The 19,717-nt window shown below is 48.7% G+C and overlaps 1 protein-coding gene and 1 long non-coding RNA gene across 5 annotated transcripts in view; one reads left to right on the plus strand and one right to left on the minus strand.

Annotated features, from left to right (window-relative positions):
* The window catches only part of ZNF143 (zinc finger protein 143), a 133,929-nt gene that overhangs the window by 78,409 nt on the left and 35,803 nt on the right, over positions 1–19,717 (minus strand). The window lies entirely within an intron of this gene.
* On the plus strand, positions 10,736–19,488 carry LOC142015420 (uncharacterized). Its single transcript, XR_012646149.1, has 3 exons — positions 10,736–10,966; positions 17,038–17,227; positions 19,195–19,488. It is a non-coding gene; the product is annotated as an uncharacterized LOC142015420 (long non-coding RNA).

Below are 19,717 nucleotides of genomic sequence, written 5' to 3' on the forward strand. Positions count from 1 at the left end.
TGGTAAGTAGTAGGAGGGGTACCGTGGCCAAGGTTCAAAAGGCGGTCCTGACAGCGTGTGGAGTACCAAGTCCAGACTCCATGACAGCGGTAACAGTTTCCGAGGGGGGGGGGGTACAGATTTGCCAACCCCTTTAGGAACCTTGTGACGACAGGATGGGCGAATATGGTTGGCCCTTCCTCTTTGTGTCGAAACACTGACATAGCTGTGAGATGGACCTTTAGCGAGGATAGGGAGAGTCCGTCTCATTTCAGCTCCAGCAGGTAGTCTAGAATTACAGTTATAGGGACGTCCAGAGGAGCTAACTGCTTGGAAGAGCACCAGGAGGTAAATCGCGTCCACTTCTGCTCATAAGTCCTTCTGGTGGAGGTCCTTCGACTGCACTCCAAGACTTGTTTCACTCCCTCCGAACATGTGCTCTCTAAGGCGCTGAGCCACGGATTAGCCATGCCTGTAGGCGGAGGCCCTGAGGATGTGGGTGCACTATGGACCCCTGAGCCTGCGCGAGTAGGTCCGGCACCACCTGTAGGGGGAGTGGTGGGCGGCATGACATGCGCAGAAGCAGGGGAAACCATTGCTGTCGGTCCCAGGTTGGGACTACGAGTATCATGCGTGCTGTCTCCCTTCTGGCTTTCTCTAGAACCTTGTGGATGAGTGTCACGGGAGGGAACGCATAAAGTATAGGGCCCTTCCATGAGATCATGAAGGCGTCCCCCAAGGACCCCCGTCCTATGCCTGCTCTGGAGCAGTACTGAGGGCATTTCTTGTTGTGTTGGGTGGCAAACAAATCGACTTGGGGAAACCCCCATTTGTGAAATACGTGTCGGAGCAGGTCGGAGCAGATCTGCCACTCGTGCATGGACTCAAAGCATCTGCTTAGTTGGTCCACCTTCACGTTGTGGACACCCGGTAAGCATGAGGCTTTCAGTGTTGTTAGCAATGCACCAGTTCCACAACTGGACTGCTTCTGCACATAACGCTCGGGATTGGGCCCCTCCTTGTCGACTGATGTAAAACATGGTGGAGGTGTTGTTGGTATTGATCCCGACGACTTTGCCATGCAGGTATTTGCAAAAGCATCTGCACGCATTGAACACTGCTCTGAGCTCTAGTATGTTTATGTGCAGTATCTGTTCCGCAGGGGACCATAGTCCTTGGGTTACTTTGCTGCCAATGTGTGCTCCCCATCCTATGTGGGAGGCGTCTGTTGTAAGAGAAATCGCAATATGTGGCTGGTGGAAGGGCACCCCTACTAGCAAGTTCTTGGGATCTGCCCACCATGCCAGCGATTTTCGCACCTCCGTCATGGGTGATACTACCCTGTGGATGGTATGGACTATTGGTCTGCAAACGCTCGCCAACCAATGCTGCAGGCCTCGCATATGCAGCCTGGCATTCTGTACCACGAATGTGACGGCCGCCATGTGCCCCAACAGTTGCAGACATGTTAGGATTGGCACCGTGGGGCTGTACATCATAACTTGTACTAGGGATTTGATGGTGCGGAAACAGGCATCGGGTAGGTATACTCTTGATGTAATAGAGTCTATGCGTGCCCCTATGAATTCTATATCTTGCGTGGGCTCGGTCTTTGACTTTGAGAGGTTGATAGCCAGGCCCAACAAGGTCAATGTGTTCACGGTGACATGTATCATGCGTAGGACCTCTGCTTTCGAGACCCTTTTTAGTAGGCAGTCGTCCAGATATGGAAAAATGAAGACACCCTGTCTGTGTAGGTACGCTGATACTACCGCCAGGGTTTTGGTAAAAACTCTGGGCACCGAAGAGAGACCGAACAGAAGAACTCTGTATTGAAAATGCTCCTCGCTGACTTTGAGGAGGAGGAAACGTCTGTGTGCCGGGTGGATCATTATATGAAAATAAGCGTCCTGTAAGTTGAGGGCTACAAACCAATCTCCATCGTCCAGTGCCGTAATTATGGAGGCAATTGTAGTCATCCTGAAGCGCTGTTTGCGCAAATACCAGTTGAGGGCCCGTAAGTCCAAAATTGGCCTCCAGCCTCCTTTTTTCTTCTCTGTTAGGAAGTATCATGAGTAGAAACCTTTCCCTTGGAATTGTTCCGGTACTCTCTCCACCACCCCTATAAACATGAGATGATCCACCTCCTGTTTCAGCCTGGTCTCGTGAGAAAGGTTCGTGAGAGAGGACTGGGTGGGAGGTTTCGGTGGCGGGAGTGATTGGAAGGGGATCGTGTAACCCGTGGCTATGATTTCCAGTACTCATTTGTCTGTCGTGATGTTTTGCCATTGGGAATAAAATGGTTTGAGGCGATGATGGAACATGTGTTGAGAGTGGCATTGAGAGATGGTCTCGATAATGCAGTCCTCAACATACCCGTCAAACTTGCTGTCTTAGGGCTTGCCCCGAGGTTGTGCGACTTTGTTGGGGACGTTGCCTGGGGGCCCTATACTGCTGCTGCTGTTGGTGGCACCTGTGGTCGTAGCTTCGTTGATATTGTGCACACTGCGGTTGATAGACGTAGCGCCTTTGCTGGGGGTAGAACTTTTTCCTCCTGTATGGGGAGGTATCTATACCCAAGGTCCTAAGTGTGGCCCTCGAGTCCTTGCTGGAGTGTAGGACCGAGTCGGATGATTCTGCAAATAACTTTTGCTTATCAAATGGAAGGTCCACGATTTTTGTTTGTAGATCTCTGGGAATGCCAGATGTCTGGAGCCAGGATTCCCTGCACATTACCACTGCTGTGGCTGTTGAGCGTGCCACTGTGTTCACCACATCCAGGGAGATCTGAACTCCTGTTCGCGAGGCCGCATAGCCCTCCTGGATGATCGCCTTCAGCACTGGTTTCTTGTCCTCTGGGAGGAAGTCCATAAGAGGGGTCAGTTGGGAGTAATTGTCGAAATTGCGGTTTGACTGGTGTGCCGCATAGTTTGCCATTCTTAGTAATAAGGTAGAGGAGGAGTAGACCTTTTTGCCAAACAGGTCTAATTTCCTCACATCTTTGTCTGACCCTCCTGATTTATATTGGGGTGTCTAAACAGGAATTCCATTCCTTTGGCTGGAACAAAGTACTTCTTATCCGCCCTTTTATTTGTAGGCAGGATGGAGGCCGGAATCTGCCATATGTTGGTGGCTGATTCCATAATGGCTTCGTCTAGCAGAATGGCGATTTTGGATGAAGCCGGGGGTCTCAGATTCTTCAGGAGTTTATGATGTTTCTCCTGCACCTCCGCTATTTGAATGTCCTGTGTGAGTGCTACTCTCTTGAACAGCTCCTGGAATTGTTTAAGGTTGTCCGGGGGGAAGATGTCCCCGGGGACACCTGCCCCATTTGGGGAGGACGAGGAGGCGCCGCTACGATATACCTCCTCTAACGCCTCTGATTCTTGAGTTTGCTGATATACCTGCTCTTTTGTGGATTGTGAAGGAAGGTCTCGGGACTCTGGACCAATGTCTGTCTGGGAAAGCTGCGTTCCTCTCACAGAGCGAGATTGTATGAGGGGGTGTTGGCGGGGTGTGGGTGGGGATCTGCCCCTGGATCTGGACCCCTGATGCCGGTGTTCAGTATAATAAGGATGGCCATGACAACACGGGCAAGGGCCCGGTGATGGAGATCTGGACCATGATCGCAATGTGTACATATGGCGTCTGGAAGAGTGTCATCTCCGTGGCAACGTTGATAACGGCGGAGATGATCTGTGATAGTATTCATAAGGGTCCATGCTGGAAAATGGTGAGGGTTGTCTGAGCCAAGGCGATGGTGGCTGGACGAACGGGGAGGGAGGTCTGAAGCAGGCCATTGGGGTGACTGCCCGGCGCAGTGTGTGTATCTCGGGGGGGGGGGGGGGGGGGGGGCTAGGTGATAACGGCAGCGCAATGATGTCCGGAGCCAGACTGCTGTGCCGGGTTTTGGCCTTTGCCTTCCCCTGCCCCTGCGGAGCAGGCGCCGCCCCCTCCAGTGCCGGGGACCTCGGCGCTGCTGTCAGTGCTGCTATGCGCGGTGCCGCGCAGGTAGCTTCCTCTGGCACCATTTGGCCTTGTGCCGGGTGCCCCTCCTCCAGTGCCATCGGTGCCACAAGGGTCGGTGCCGTGTGAGTCGGCTCTGCTGATTCCGGCGCTTGCCGCTTTGATGCCTGCAGTGCCCTCGGTGCCGACTGCTGAGCAGTCGGAGGCCCAGGCACAGTCCTGTGTGCTGTTGTATCCCCGCTATGAACAGCCAGGGGGTCAGGGCCCTGCATTCCGCTTGTCCTGCTCGCTGGTGTTACTGTCAAGGATCGAGCTGGGGAGAGCTTCCTTTTCTTTTGCACAGAGGAGGTTAGGGAAACCACCTTCCTCTTGTGCAACCCAGAGGGCCCCTCTTTCTGGGGCTTCTCCGGTGGTCCAGGTTGGAGGGCCTTATCAAATAAGATCACTTTTAGTCTCATTTCCCTGTCCTTCCTGGCCCTGGCTGTAAGCTTAGCACAGTGAGAACAGTTCTGAGTAACGCGGGTCTCCCCAAGACAACGAATGCACTCGCTATGCCCGTCTGAGGCAGGCATGGTCTTGCGGCACGACTCACAGTTCTTAAAGCCCTGCGAAGACATCTCTGCCGAGGCTTGTAAGTCTTTAAATGTTAATACGGTACTTAGCGGCTAATGAAGTCTGCAACCAGATAACGTTCACGGCCTTCAGAGGTAGCGGACCGCCTAAGGCAGCCGCCTCTGTCCGCTCTTCTCCCCTTTGTTCCTTTCTTCTTCTTCTTTTTTTTTTTTTTAAATTGTATATAGCACAAAACAGTTTCAACAGTCATAAAACAACTAAAACATTAGTTGTTTTATGGCTGCTGAAACTGTTTTGTGCTATATACAATTTAAAAAAAACAAAAAAAAGAAGAAGAAGAAAGGAACAAAGGGGAGAAGAGCGGACAGAGGCGGCTGCCTTAGGCGGTCCGCTACCCCTGAAGGCCGTGAACGTTATCTGGTTGCAGACTTCATTAGCCGCTAATTGTTGTTGTTAATTGTTAGTAATAACTATTAACTATTAACATCAGGTTGTTTTTTTTTTGTCTCAGGCATTGGAGTCGGAGCGAATTCCGTCTGCAGCCACTGGCAGTTGAGAAGGAACTGGCGGGGACCGGATCACGCATGTGACTGAGAGCGCGTGAGGGAGCGGCGCACATCGGCGCATGCGCGACCCAACGGACACTGCTAGAAGTTTCCAATCTGCGGCGCAGGGGCGAGCCCAACACCTACTGTGCAGCACCCACGGGGACCACTCAAAGAACAACAACACTTACAGAAAAAGACAGGTAATCATTTTTAATTTCCAGTGCTTGTTCATGTGAGTTCCATTCTAAGTGACTCACAACTAGTATCTTTGGAGTTAGGCTCTGAGGTCACCATCTTGTAGCCTGCAACTCTGCTCTGCTGACATCAGTGTCATTCTTGGTTAGCTGGGACAATGTGCAATGGGACATGAATGTGTGGTTAGGTGACCAGGTGACCTCATTACACACACCAGACAAGCTCTAGGGTCAGGAAGTTGTTGACGAGGCTTATACTTTGATTGAATGGGCAGTCACGATACCCAAATGTGACAACCTTGTCTGCTTATAGTGGCAACAAATGCAGTTGGTGATCCAATAATGAAGTCTTTGAGGAGACACCAGATGATCATTCTGTCAGCCACTGCAACACACAGCTATGTAGCTATGCAAATGCCTTGGTCTGTTCCAAGCTAGCCCTTCTGACATCTAGGGAATGCTGTCTATGCTCCTCCTCCGAATCATGCAATTTTGGAAAAAAGACAGGTAGATAAATGTCCTGGCCCGTATAAAATCATGAGACCACCATACGCAGGAAGGCCGGGTGTGGATGCAGATGACTCTTGTCCTTATAACCACCAAAACACCACACGCAGGGTTTATATAGGGCAGTTCTGAGGAAAGTGCCTAATCTCAGAGATCCTGAGAGACAAAGTTATTGTAACCAGGAACATGAGGCTTAAAGAGAAGGGCTGTGAGTCAGGATAACAAAGATTTAGGTCCCACAGGAGGATGGGGTCCAATGGTCCCGTTAACTTTTTCCAAAACTGGTAGTGTGTTATGTGCACTACCAGTAAAAACAGAAAACTGAGTATAAACACATATATATGTTACACCGAGTTTTTCTGAAAAGTTACCATAAGGATAATTACTCCAGTCAGCATAGGTTAGGCATTTTAGAACTCACTGCTTAAATGGTTAAATATAAGATTCTAAGAAATAAAAATTATGAATGCACAGACCAGTCAAAACACTAAAATAACACACTTTGAACAAACAAAATTGCGGAGAATATATGTAATACCAAGAACAACAACATGAATAATACAAGCACATAGTGGGAGGTGAGTATAAAAAAAGATACTCTGTGTGTGTGTGTGTGTGTGTGCGCGCGCGTGCGTGTGTGTGAGAGAGAGAGACACACACACACACATATATCAGAGACAGAGTGTGAGAGAAAGAGAGAGAATGAATGAGTAAGAGTGAGATACTGTGTCAGCCGGCTGCTCGGGAAGTCGCAGAGATCTTGTGCTGTCTCTTTAAGAAAGGCATGCACTCATCCCCAAAAGGCTAGAGTCATTCAGACTTCAGATTGCAGCAGCTTTGAATAATGAGCCAGGCTGTCTCTTCTCTCCTGCGGAGACAGTGTACAGGGGCAGGGGAAGAGGGATAGATACTGTGACACCCTCAAACTCCATACACTGCTGGTTCTGCACAGCCAGCAGGCAGGTCCTGGGACAGCTGCAGGAGAAACAAGACTGAAAAGCAGTGGGGTGGGAAAGGCATGTGAACACATGCTGGTAGAATATGCACACTCTGCTGCTCAATTACACCGCACCTGAAACTCTTGTAAATGGCTGCCCAACTGAACAGCTTAAAGGGAACACAGATAGGCAAGCTGAGACACTTGAGGCTCTTGAGGAATTTGGCAATCATGTCATGGGCAAAAACCGACCTGCCCTAGAGTGGTACATGGAAAGCAAAGCCAGAAGATCCTTAACAAATGACAGGGATGGGTCATGGAGCTTGAAGTGCAGCAGGCATTCCAGGATCAACTGCAATGAAGTGCAGATGAAATGCCCTTATTTGAGGACCAGTACATGAACCACCTTCACCTATGCATGTAGCTTGCTCTAGTGGAAGGCTGTCTGCTACAAAGTAGGACTTGCTGCACTATGACCAAGCACTCTAGTTGCTCTGTATTTAGCAACGAAGCAGCCAATCTATCAGGTAAAATGGTGCCAGGTTTTGGTGCAAGAGAGTCCAGGGGATCTGTGACAGGATGTACCCTGAACAAACTGTGTCAAGCATCCAGTCTGAAATCAGTCACGACAAAGCCAACTAGAAGGGGCATACAAGGCTGAAGAAAAAGTGGGGGATGGATCCTAACAACAAACTACAAAAGAGTACAAAACAAAGGGCTGAAAGACACACTATCCATTAGGGACCCATTAATGCTCCTGTGAGGCAAGACAAGGCACTTACACCAGCTGTCATGAGTGGTAAGAAGAAAGTGAGAGGGTATAGGTTTGGTGGTGTCTGATATACTTATGCATGAGCACGGTTCTCAAGGGGCACCACAGACAAAAGAAGCCAAAAGGTGTCCCATGACTGTGTATCTGAGCATACACAAGCCTAAAAAGAAATCAAACGAGCAAGCACTTGAACAGGAACTCAAGCATCCTTTCAAGAACTATAGCAATGTTTTACCAATACTTAAATTTTACATAAAGGTCTAAAATACTTTGTATATGGCACTGCTTACAGAAAAAAGTACACTATGGGCTACCAATAAGCAACCACAATAATTTTAATATTAACACCATATGAAGATGTCATTTATGCAACATCTACTAGCCTGAATAAGTCTTCCAACCAGAATGACAATACCTGCGCTGTCACTTCCCTCAAAGACACTGTGACACACAATCCCACTGGTGATTCACCACTCTGCCTCAGCAACTCTTGTTAGCCCTAACATACTCACTATGCCTAACATTGCTTTGATGGTAAACACCCAATCAACATCACGTAATACATCTCTGGAAAACTAATAACTCACTGATTATTAATATTCTTGTGTGATTTCAAAAATTATAAATATGTGATAGAATTATGTTCTTAGAAGGCATTTGATAATCAATTCATAAACACTATCTGCCTTACACAAACAATGTGTATTTGCTTCTCTGATCAGCCTGGTTATCAGGGAGAAACAATAATGATATATTTACATAAAAGGTAAACGAATCTTTTAAACTAGCAAGTGGGGAGTAGCTGGGCCTGAACCTCAAATATAAAAATCAGCTGACTGTATAGAATATTAGGCTGGGTCTACATGTGCCCCTTCCTTTCAAAAGGGGCATGTTAATGAGCAGGTTCGAAAGATGCTAATGAAGTGCTTCAATGAATATGCAGTGCCTCATTAGCATAATGGCAGCCGCGGCGATTCAAAAGTGCGGCTTTTCGAATCATGTGCCGCCTGTAGAGACGGGACCTTCCGAAACGACCCCCCCCAAGTTTTCAAAAGCTCTTCTTCCTATCTGGTGATCGAAAGAAGGGCTTTCGAAAACTAGGGGGGTCGTTTCGGAAGGTCCCGTCTCCATGGGCGGTGCGTGATTTGAAAAGCCGAACTTTCAAATCACTGTGGCCGCCATTATGCTAATGAGGCACTGCATATTCATTGAAGCACCTCATTAGCATCTTTCGAACCTGCTCATTAACATGCCCCTTTTGAAAGGAAGGGGCACGTGTAGACACAGGGTTCCCGTTTTATAAAAATCTATCGAGTAAGGTCTTCCATGAAACCCTGCAAAACACTAGTGTTATCACTGTAAAATGCAGACATTAACATTTTATAAGGAATTATAGATACTCGTTGCTCTTATGCTTTAAAATATGTGAACATACACAGGTTAAAATAGGTTCTCTGCTAGACAGGAAGGAAGGCAACTACCTACCCGTTGCCAGTATAAATTCAGTAGTGTGGAATAAAAAACAATGGGAGTCCAATTTACATACACATCAGCAGGAAGATGGAGTCTGCACCCCTGGAAAGCCTTCCTGCTTCATGAGGCACAATGAACTTTGTGAAGACAGCATGATGACTAAATCCCAGCAGGACTTACTTTCCAAAGAATCCATTTAAAAGATTTACTGGACTATAAAAGGAAAGAGGGAGAGAACTCCATTGCAGACTGTTATATGGCAGATTCAACGGCCAAAGCTCTTGAAATCATAGAATTCTGAGTCCTCCAATAACAAGGTTGAAGTCTCCCGGAACAGAACATAGGTGACAACTTGCTTAAGCAATGATTAAACATTAGGTCTAGCAAGTACCAGTCTCTGAAGTGTATTCTTATTTTTGTTTGTAACTGATTCTGTCTTTCTTAGGGCCCACAATTAATGCATATTAACACCTGCAATTAATGCAGGGCAGAACTACTTATTAAAAAAATGAACACGTGCTAATTGCGCTTAATGCATGTTAATTGACAGCCCTAAAAAAACTCTTGGAAAAATAAAACCTGGAAAGGAAAAGAGAAGATCCAGGCTTTTCACGAACTTTCCCCTCCCTCAAAAATCTCCTTGCAAATTGTTACAATCTTCCCTTCATCTTGGGCATCTGCTCAGAACTGGTGGGAGCAGAAGGTCCCAGCCTCAACAGCTTGAGTACACACTGCTGAAGCCTGCAAACCAGGGCTGGAATTCAGTGGCCAGAAGTCAGGAAGCCCCATCCCCACCCGCACTCAGCCAGACCACTCAGCACAAAGGATATAAATCCTGAGCTTCTGTAGTGCTTCCCGTCTGTATTACTCCACCAGCATTGTGCGATTGACCAGACGAGCCTTCTTTAACTACCAGGGCAGGGCCTCTTAGCAGCAGGTATGCCAAGCATCTTCTTGAATGGCTAGCCAGGCTCATCCCTAGTTTATTGCAGTGGGACCCATTTTGAAAGCTTGTCAGCACAGCCAGAGAGATGATATGCCATTGGATGACATGTTTTATCTGGGGAGAGGTAGGAGAAGCTGTTTGCTCTACCAGCAGCTAGCCAACAGGGTAAGGGCCAGCATCTGCTATGGTGCACTGCAGAGAGTTGCCTAAATAAGCTTTGTTTATTTTAAAGAGCTAAACTCAAACACTTGAGAGACTGAAAAAATGCACATGCTACATTGAGCCAGGATGGTTGGGGATAGGGAATGCACTCCAGACATGGATGTTGTCTGGGGGGAAAGGGAACTACTGCTCCCCCACAAACTGCAATCCTCTGGCAGATACAAAATTTGCCCCCTCCCCCAAGTAAGCGACTGGAGCTGCCGCCCCTCCACAAATATAGAAGTCAAACCCCAGAGTCAAAACAGCCCTTCTCTCCAATTCCCTTTCACCTGTCAGTTCAGCAGCCTAAAGGTTGCTTATTCAACAGTATTTATTTCCCCTCATTCATTTTCTTGTATTTTAAAAACTAGCACTGTCAATTAATGTGTATTAACACCTGCAATTAACGCAGGGCAGAATTAATGTATTAAATAAAATTATCGTGGGCATTAATGCACATTAATGACAGGCATTAGCGCATGTTAATGGACAGCCCTACTTTCAAAGTATTAGGAAACAAGGGGCAAACCTATCTTTGTGCTGCTGCGGAGACTGTCTGCAGGGGACAGGGAGCCGTTTCTCATTGGCACACATGGTGCCCAGGACTGGAGCCAGCTGAGCCTCTGCTGGGGGGGGGAAGTATGCCCTCCAGGTTCAAGGGGAAGGAGTGCTGGGGTATGCAGGGCCATGTGCTCCTCACACACACACTCTGGGGTTAATTTTCTGGTGGTGGCAGCAGCAGGGGGATGGCCTGACTTCCTGTTCCTTGAAGTCTCTGTGTCTTGTCCTCTGCCCTGTCTCACCCCCTTCCCTGTCTTCATGAAGGACAACACGGCCTTCGCACTGCCTGGAGGAGCTCTACACTAAGAGGTGAGCAGGCTGGGGGGAAGGTTGTGGAGGCAGCTCCCTGGGGCAGGGCTCCTTCCTTTCTCCTGGCAGCCACCAGGAGCAGAAGTTGCACTGTGCTCTGGTGCTGGCTAGCCCAAGCACTTTGTGTGGTGCTGTTGCTGGGGCTCTGCTCTGAGCCACCAGGAGACGCTCCCTACTCCTGAGACACCCCAGGGTCAAATCCTGCATCTCCATGCAAACAAATCCCTCCCACTCCCCCAGCCCCGTGCACTTCCCACTGAGGTTCAGGCATAGATAGTATTCTTCTTATTGTTTAACTGCATGATTAATCGGGTGGTTCATGGCATTTAATTTTTAAATCACGTGATTAATCAAGATTAATTTTTTTAATCGCTTGACAGTTCTGGTTTTTATTTCTTATACTTGATATCGCTTATAACAATGACCTTTGTTACATAAACTTGTTCTATTTTAAGTCAATTCTATCCTGTGACTGAGATAAGGGAGTTTGTCAAACTGCAGTGAAATTAATGAATTGCCGTTTATTGTCTTTTCAGCAGCAACATACTTAACTTCTGCACACATTCCAGAAGACAGCAAGACACGGCAGGGAGATGTCTCTGGGGAATTTGGGAGACGGGTTTTACTGCTTGTCACTTGTAAAGCACAGTTTGGACTGGCGGAGTCCTGAGGAGTTTGCTGGGAAAGCAAACAAGCTGGTGTTTCAGGGTAACTGTCACACAGCTTAGCAGTAGTAAAACTCTCATATGCTGAGGGTCAGAAGAGTAACACAGTAACTCACAGATCTGGGAACCTCACCAGATCATCACAGAAGGAGACACAGTAACAGAGAGGTAATCCTGCTGGTCTATAATCTAACAATAGAAAACAAAACAAAAACAGCATTCATGTAGCACTTTAAAACTAACAAAATAATTTATTAGGCGATGAGCTCTCCTGGATCTGAAGACATGGGTTTGTCCCATGAAAGCTCATCGCCTAATAAATTACTTTGTTAGTCTTACAATTGTTACATGACTACACAAGGAGACAGTTTGGGTAAACTGTCACTGGGAAGGTATTTGGGTCACTTTGCAGAAACAACTGGATGGTGAAAACTAGGATGTGTCCTGCATGTTTGTAAGGCTGGCTACTGATTTCAGGGCTGCAAGCCAGAGCAGCACACTACCTAAGGCACCCAGATTTGCAGGGCAGGCTGTAATACAGCCCCTCATTCACCTGAGCTGAACCCCAAAATGCCACACCCACACTACAATTTAAAGGAATAAAAACATTGTATAGTATGTATTACATATAAATCACACTGTTAATTAACTTCCAACTTATAAAGTGTACCAGATTCAGGGATTTTAGTGAAACTAGAAAGACTTGGGTCAGTTTTCTGTCTGTTGTACAGTAAAACACCGAGTTATGCGGGGGTTGTGCTCCTCTCAATCTGTGCATGACTCAACTTTCATATAAGTCAGGGGGAGGGAGGGCCGCCACCTCCTCCGAGCCCCTGGGATCCTTGTTACTTTCCAGGCTCCCGCTTAGCTTCCACCCCTCACCTCCCTCCTCCCCGCCTCTAAGCCCCCAAGAGGGAGCCAGGAAACTGACCAGGTACTACTGCACCTGGCTCCTGGCTCCCTGGGGGCTCAGTGGAGAAGGGAGGGGAGAGGAGGGAGGTGGGGGAAACCCCTCAGCCCAGGGGAGTCTGAAGCCAGGCGCAGCAGTGCCCAGCTCCTGGCTCCCAGGGGCTTCCCTCCCACCTCTCCTCCCTTCAGCGGTATCCCCTATTTTCCCCAAGCTGGACCCAGCAGTGGAGCACCCCCTCAGCTGGCGGAGGTGGGCGGCTGGAGCCCAGGATTTTGACATTCACGTTAATATGATTACAGCATATGTTGAAGTCGCATAAAGCGGGGGTTTACTGTATCTTGGGATAACCATGAACAGCAGAAGAGGAAAAAAGCTCTATCTGTATACTTAAGATCCCAGCACATCCATTTTTACTCAGTCCATATTTTTTCCCTCACAACCGTTACATCTAGAAATAGTCAGTCACTCTCATATGTTATATTTGGAAAGCATAATAATACAGAAGGGAAGGCCTTCAAATCTGATAATGAAGGAGAGGGAAAATCGTTCATTGTCCAAGTCCTTTCATGAAGTGCACCAGTACTGGTATGACACATTTTTCCTTTCTTTCCAAGACCATGCACACATAAGAAACTACTAAAAGGTGGATCCCCAATATGACATGACATGACTTTTGACGAAAGAATTCCTCCAAGATTATCTATTTTACATTCTTTTTAGCTTTGCTTGTATCTATAGTGTAATTCTGGGCCCATAAAAGCTCAATAGGATTCTAAAAGCCTATTTCCCAAGGACAAATAAAGAGAAGTTACTCACCTGTGTAGTAACGATGGTTCTTCGAGATGTGTCCCCGTGGGTGCTCCACAGTAGGTGTCGGGCTCGCCCCGGCGCTGCAGATCAGAAATTTCCAGCAGCCTCCGTCGGGTCGCGCATGCGCAGATGCGCGTCGGTCCTTTGCGCGCTTTCGGTCACGTGCGCGATCCGGTCCCCGCCAGTTCCTTGACCAACCGCCCCGGATGCTTCTGAAAAACACGAAAACAGAGCTCTGAAGTGGGGAGGAACGGGTGGGTAGTGCAGCACCCACGGAGACACATCTCGAAGAACTATCGTTACTACACAAGTGAGTAACTTCTCTCTCTTCTTCGAGTGGTCCCCGTGGGTGCTCCACAGTAGGTGACTACCCAGCAGTGACCCCAAAAAAGGAGGTGGGTACCCAATTTATGTGCAGCTTGCCCTTGAAAGGACTGCTGTCGATAGGTGTGTATCCTCATCAAACAGTTGGTGCATGGCATAATGCTTGGCGAAGGTGTCGTAAGAGGACCAAGTCGCCGCTCTGCAGATGTCTTTTAGCGCGATTCCTTTGAAGAAGGCCATCGATGCCGCCATCGCTCTGGGGGAGTGAGCCCTGGGCGGAACTAGCAGAGGGGTCTTATGAAGCTCATAACACAGTCTTATGCAGGATACGGGATGTGATTTGAAAACCTTTGTGAGGATAGGCCTTCCCCTTTCGACCTGGGTGCGTGGGACACCAGGGGTCTGTCCATCTTCCGGAAGGACTTAGTTCTGTCTATGTAAAAGGCCAATGCCTGTCTCACATCTAGTAGGTGCAGCCGCGCCTCCTTGCTGGAGTTGTGAGGCTTAGGACAAAATGAGGGCAATACTATTGGTTCATTAATGTGGAACTCTGAGGAAACCTTTGGAACAAAGGCTGGGTGTAATCGTGAGATCACTGCTTCCTTTGAGAATACTGTGCAGGGTGGCGTTGCCATTATTGCTGCAAGTTCGCTCACCCTATGGGCTGACGTAATTGCGAGAAGGAAGGTTGTCTTCATGGTAAGTAACCGGAGGGGTACCGTGGCCAATGGTTCAAAGGGTGGTCCCGACAGCGTGTGGAGTACCAAGTCCAAGCTCCATGACGGTGGTAGCAGTTTCCGAGGGGGGTACAGGTTTGCCAGCCCCTTTAGGAACCAACTAACAATAGGATGGGCGAATATGGTTGGCCCTTCCTGTTTGTGTTGAAATGCTGATATAGCTGCGAGATGGACCTTTAGTGAGGATAGGGAGAGCCCGTCTCGTTTTAGCTCCAGCAGGTATTCTAGAATTACAGTTATAGAGACGTCCAAAAGAGCTAACTGCTTAGAAGAGCACCAGGAGATAAATCGTTTCCACTTCTGCACGTAAGTCCTTCTAGTGGAATTCCTTCGACTGAACTCCAAAACTTGTTTCACTCTCTCCGAACATGTGCTCTCTAAGGCGCTGAGCCATGGATTAACCACGCCTGTAGGCGGAGTCCTTGAGGATGTGGGTGCACTATGGATCCCTGAGCCTGAGTGAGAAGGTCCGGCAATACCGGTAGGGGGAGTGGCGGGCGGCATGACACGCGCAGAAGCAGAGGGAACCATTGCTGTCAGTCCCAGGTTCAGACTATGAGTATCATGTGTGCTCTCTCCCTTTTGGCTTTCTCTAAAACCTTGTGGATGAGTGTTCTGGGAGGGAACGCGTAGAGTAGAGGGCCCTTCCATGGCACCATGAAGGCGTCCCCCAAGGATCCCTGTCCTATGCCTGCTCTGGAGCAGTACTGAGGGCATTTCTTGTTGTTGTGAGGGGCAAACAAATCGATTTGGAGAAACCCCCATTTCTGAAATACTTGTCGGAGCAGATCAGAATGGATCTGCCACTCATGCATGAGCGCAAAGCGTCTGCTGAGTTGGTCCGCCTTCACATTGTGGACACCCGGTAAGTATGAGGCTTTTAACATTATATTGTTGACAATGCACCCGTTCCACAACTGGAACGCCTCTGCACAGAGCGCGTGAGATCTGGCACCTCCTTGTTGGTTGATGTAAAACTTGGTGGAGGTGTTGTCGGTATTTATCCCGACTACTTTGCCGTGCAGGTATTTTCGGAAACATCAGCACGCATTGAATACTGCTCCGAGCTCTAGTATGTTTATGTACAGTGTCTTTTCCGCGTGGGACCATAGCCCTTGAGTTACTTTGTTGCCCATGTGCGCTCCCCATCCTATGTGGGATGCGTCTGTCATAAGAAAAATCGTAATTTGTGGTTGGCAGAAGGGCACCCCTACTAGCAAGTTCTTGGGATCTGCCCACCATGCCAGTGACCTTCGTACCTCCATTGTGGGCGATACTGCCCTGTGGATGGTATGGACTATTGGTTTGTAAATGCTCGCCAACCAATGCTGCAGGCCTCGCATATGCAGCCTGGCATTCTGTACCACAAACGTGGTGGTCGCCATGTGTCCCAACAGCTGTAGACATGTTAGGATTGGCACTGTGGGGCTGTACGTCATTACTTGTACCAGGGATTTGATGGCGCAGAAACGGGCATCGGACAGGTATACTCTTGATGTAATAGAGTCTATGCGTGCCCCTATAAACTCTATATTTTACGTGGGCTCGTTCTTTGATTTTGAAAGGTTAATAACTAGGCCCAACGAGGCAAATGTGTTTGTAGTGATGCGTATCATGTGTAGGACCTCTGCCTTCGAAGCCCCTTTCAGTAGGCACTTGTTTAGGTATGGAAAAATGAAGACACCCTGCCTGTGTAGGTAAGCTGATACTACCACCAGCGTTTTGGTAAAAACTCTGGGCGCCGAAGAGAGACCGAACGGAAGAACTCTGTATTGGAAATGCTCCCTGCCTACTGTGAATCGGAGAAAACGTCTGTGTGCCGGGTGAACTGTTATATGAAAATATGCGTCCTGTAAGTCGAGGGCTGCAAACCAGTCTCCATCGTCCAGTGCCATGATTATGGAGGCAATTGTAGTCATCCTGAAATGCTGTTTGCGCAAAAGCCGGTTGAGGGCCCATAATTCCAGGATTGGCTTCCAGCCTCCTGTCTTCTTCTCTGTTAGGAAGTATCGTGAGTAGAAGCCTTTCCCTTGGAATTATTCCGGTACTCTCTCCACCGCCCCTATAAATGTGAGATGGTCTACCTCCTGTTTTAACCTTGTCTCGTGAGAGGGGTCCTTGAAAAAGGACCTGGTGGGAGGTTTCGGTGGTGGTAGTGATTGGAAGGGGATTGTGTATCCCATGGCTATAATCTCCAGTACCCATTTGTTTGTAGTGATGTTTCGTCATTGACAGTAGAACGGTTTGAGCTGATGGTGAAACGTGCTGAGACTGGTATTGAGAGATGGTCTTGATCTTGCAGTCCTCGACATAACCATCAAACTTGCTGTCTCAGGGCTTGCCTGGAGGGTGCGCGACCCTGCTGGGGGCGACATCTGGGGGCCCTATACTGCTGCTGCTGTTGGTGGCGCCCCGGTCATAACCCCATTGATATTGTGCACGCTGTGGTTGATAAGCGTAACACCTTTGCTGTGGGTAAAACTTCCTCCTCCTGTACGGGGGGGTATATATGCCCAGGGTCCTAAGCATGGCTCTCGAGTCCTTGCTGGAGTGTCGGACCGAGTCGGATGACTCTGCAAATAACCTTTGTCTATCAAATGGAAGATCTACGATTTTTGTTTGCAGATCTCTGGGAATACCGGATGTCTGGAGCCACAATTCCCTACACATTACCACTGCTGTGGCTGTGGAACATGCTGCCGTGTCCGCCACATCCAGGGCAATCTGAACTCCTGCTCGTGAGGCCGCGTAGCCCTCCTGGACAATCGCTTTCAGAACTGGTTTCTTGTCCTCTGGAAGGAAATCCATGAGGGAGGTAAGTCTGGAATAATTGTCAAAGTTGTGGTTTGACAGGTGTGCGGCATAATTTGCCATTCGCAGTAGTAAGGTAGAGGAGGAATAGACCTTCCTGCCAAATAGGTCTAATTTCCTCGCTTCTTTATCTGACCCTCCTGACTTATATTGGGGTGTCTTGGCTCTATGCTGCGATGATTCGACCACCAGGGAATTCGGCTAGGGATGGCTAAACAGGAATTCCATGCCTTTGGCTGGACAAAGTATTTCTTATCCGCCCTCTTATTCGTGGGTGGGATGGAGGCCGGAGTCTGCCATATGTTGGTGGCTGATTCCATAATTGCTTCATCTAGTGGGATGGCGATCTTGGATGAAGCCAGGGGTCTCAAATGTTTCAGGAGTTTATGATGTTTTTCCTGCACCTCTGCTATTTGAATGTCCTGTGTTTGTGCTACCCTCTTGAACAGTCCTTGGAATTGCTTAAGGTCGTCCGGGGGAGAGATATCCCCGGGGACAACCGCCTCATCTGGGGAAGACGAGCAGGCATCGCTATGATATACCTCCTCTAATTCCTCAGGTTTCTGACTCTGTTCGTATGCTTGCTCTTTTGAGGGTTCTGGAGGCGGGTCCAGGGCCTTTGGACCAATTTTTGGCTGGGAAACCTGTGATCTTCCCACAGAGTGAGACTGTGTGAAGGGGTGTTGGCGAGGTGTGGATGGGGATCTACCCCCAGAGCTAGACCCCCTGTGCAGGTGTTCAGTATGGTAAGGACAGCCATAACAACAGGGGCAAGGGCCCGGTGATGGAGATCTGGACCACAACCAGAATGTGTACATATGGTGCCTAGGAGGGCGTGACCTCCGAGATGACGTTGACAATGGCGGAGATGCTCTGTGATAGTATTCATAGGGATCCCTGCTGGAGGTTGGTGAAAGTTGTCTGAGCCAGGGGGATGGTGGTTGAAGGAATGGGGATGGAGGTCTGAAGCAGGCTGTTGGAGTTGCTGCCCGGTGTATCTCGGGGGGCGAGCTAGGCGATAACGGCAATGCGATGATGTCCGGAGATGGGCTGCAGTGCTGGGTTTTGGCCTTTGCTTTTCCCTGTCCCTGAGTAGCAGGTGCTGCCCCCTCCGGTGCCGGGGACCTCGGCACCATAGTCGGTGCTGTGCACGGTGCCGCTGTGAATGGTGCCGCGCGGGTAGTTTCCTCCAGCACCGTTGGGCCCTGTGCCGGGTACCCTTGCTCCGGTGCCGTCGGTGCCGCGATGCTCGGTGCTGCCGATTCTGGTGCCTGCGGGGCCCTCAGTGCCGACTGCTTAATGGTCAGAGGCCCTTGCGCAGCTGCATGTGCTGCGGTCTTCCCGCTATGAGCAGCCAACGGGTCAGGACCCTGTGCTCCACTCGTCCCGCTCGCGGATGTCACCGGCAGGGATCAAGCTGGGGAGAGCTTCTTCTTCTTTTGCACAAAGGAGATTAGGGAACCCACCTTCCTCTTGTGCGACCCTGAGGGCCCCTCTTTGTGGGGCTTCTCTGATGGTGCAGGTTGGAGGGCCTTATCAAATAAAATCATCTTCAGCCTCATTTCCCTGTCCTTTCAGGCTCTAGCTGTAAGCTTAGAGCAATGAGGACACTTTTGGGGAACATGGGTCTCCCCGAGGCAATGAATACACTTGCTATGCCCATCTGAGGCAGGCATGGCCTCACGGCAAGACTCACATTTCTTAAACCCCGGCGAAGACATTGCCCAGGCGTTTAGTCTTTGAATGTTAATAGAGCACTTAACAGCTAATCAGTCCTGGGACAGATAACATTTGCAGCCTTAAGATAGCAGACCGCCTGAGGTGACCGCCTCTGCTCTTCTCTCCTTTTCTTCTTCTCTTTTTTTTTTTTTAAACTATATACACCTCTAACACAAACAACTTCAACAGTAATAACTAAACTATCAACTAATAACTATTAACAGTAAGAAAACACAGTTTTATCTTTCTCAGGCATTGGAGCCGGAGCAGATTCCGTCTGCAGCTGTTGGCGGTTGAGAAGGAACTGGCGGGGATCGGATCGCACACGTGACCGAAAACGTGCGAAGGACCGACACACATCGGCGCATACGTGACCCGATGGAGACTGCTGGAAATTTCCAATCTGCGGCACCGGGGCGAGCCCGACACCTACTGTGGAGCACCCACGGGGACCACTCGAAGAAGAACAACATTTCCCACATTAGTGCCATAAACTTCTGCAGAATCTTGTGCTCAATTTAAAATAAAATAAATGCACGTACCTGTCTGCCAATTATTGCGTTGTGTGTGTGTGACATTGATAAGCCTTCTAAAAATATTAAATCTTCCTTTTAGGGTATTTAATACATCCCTAGAGCTCTAGCATCTAATTCAAGTGATGACTGCTTCTTTTAGGTTTCCTTTTTCCATTTCCAGTCTTTACTCAAGTTCATACAAAAGTTTACATTTTCTAGAAGTAGTGTGTGTATTTCATTGTTAAGATTCCAGGATAGAA

The sequence above is a fragment of the Carettochelys insculpta genome, chromosome 6, assembly GCF_033958435.1.
Source record: "Carettochelys insculpta isolate YL-2023 chromosome 6, ASM3395843v1, whole genome shotgun sequence".
Taxonomy (NCBI): domain Eukaryota; kingdom Metazoa; phylum Chordata; order Testudines; family Carettochelyidae; genus Carettochelys; species Carettochelys insculpta.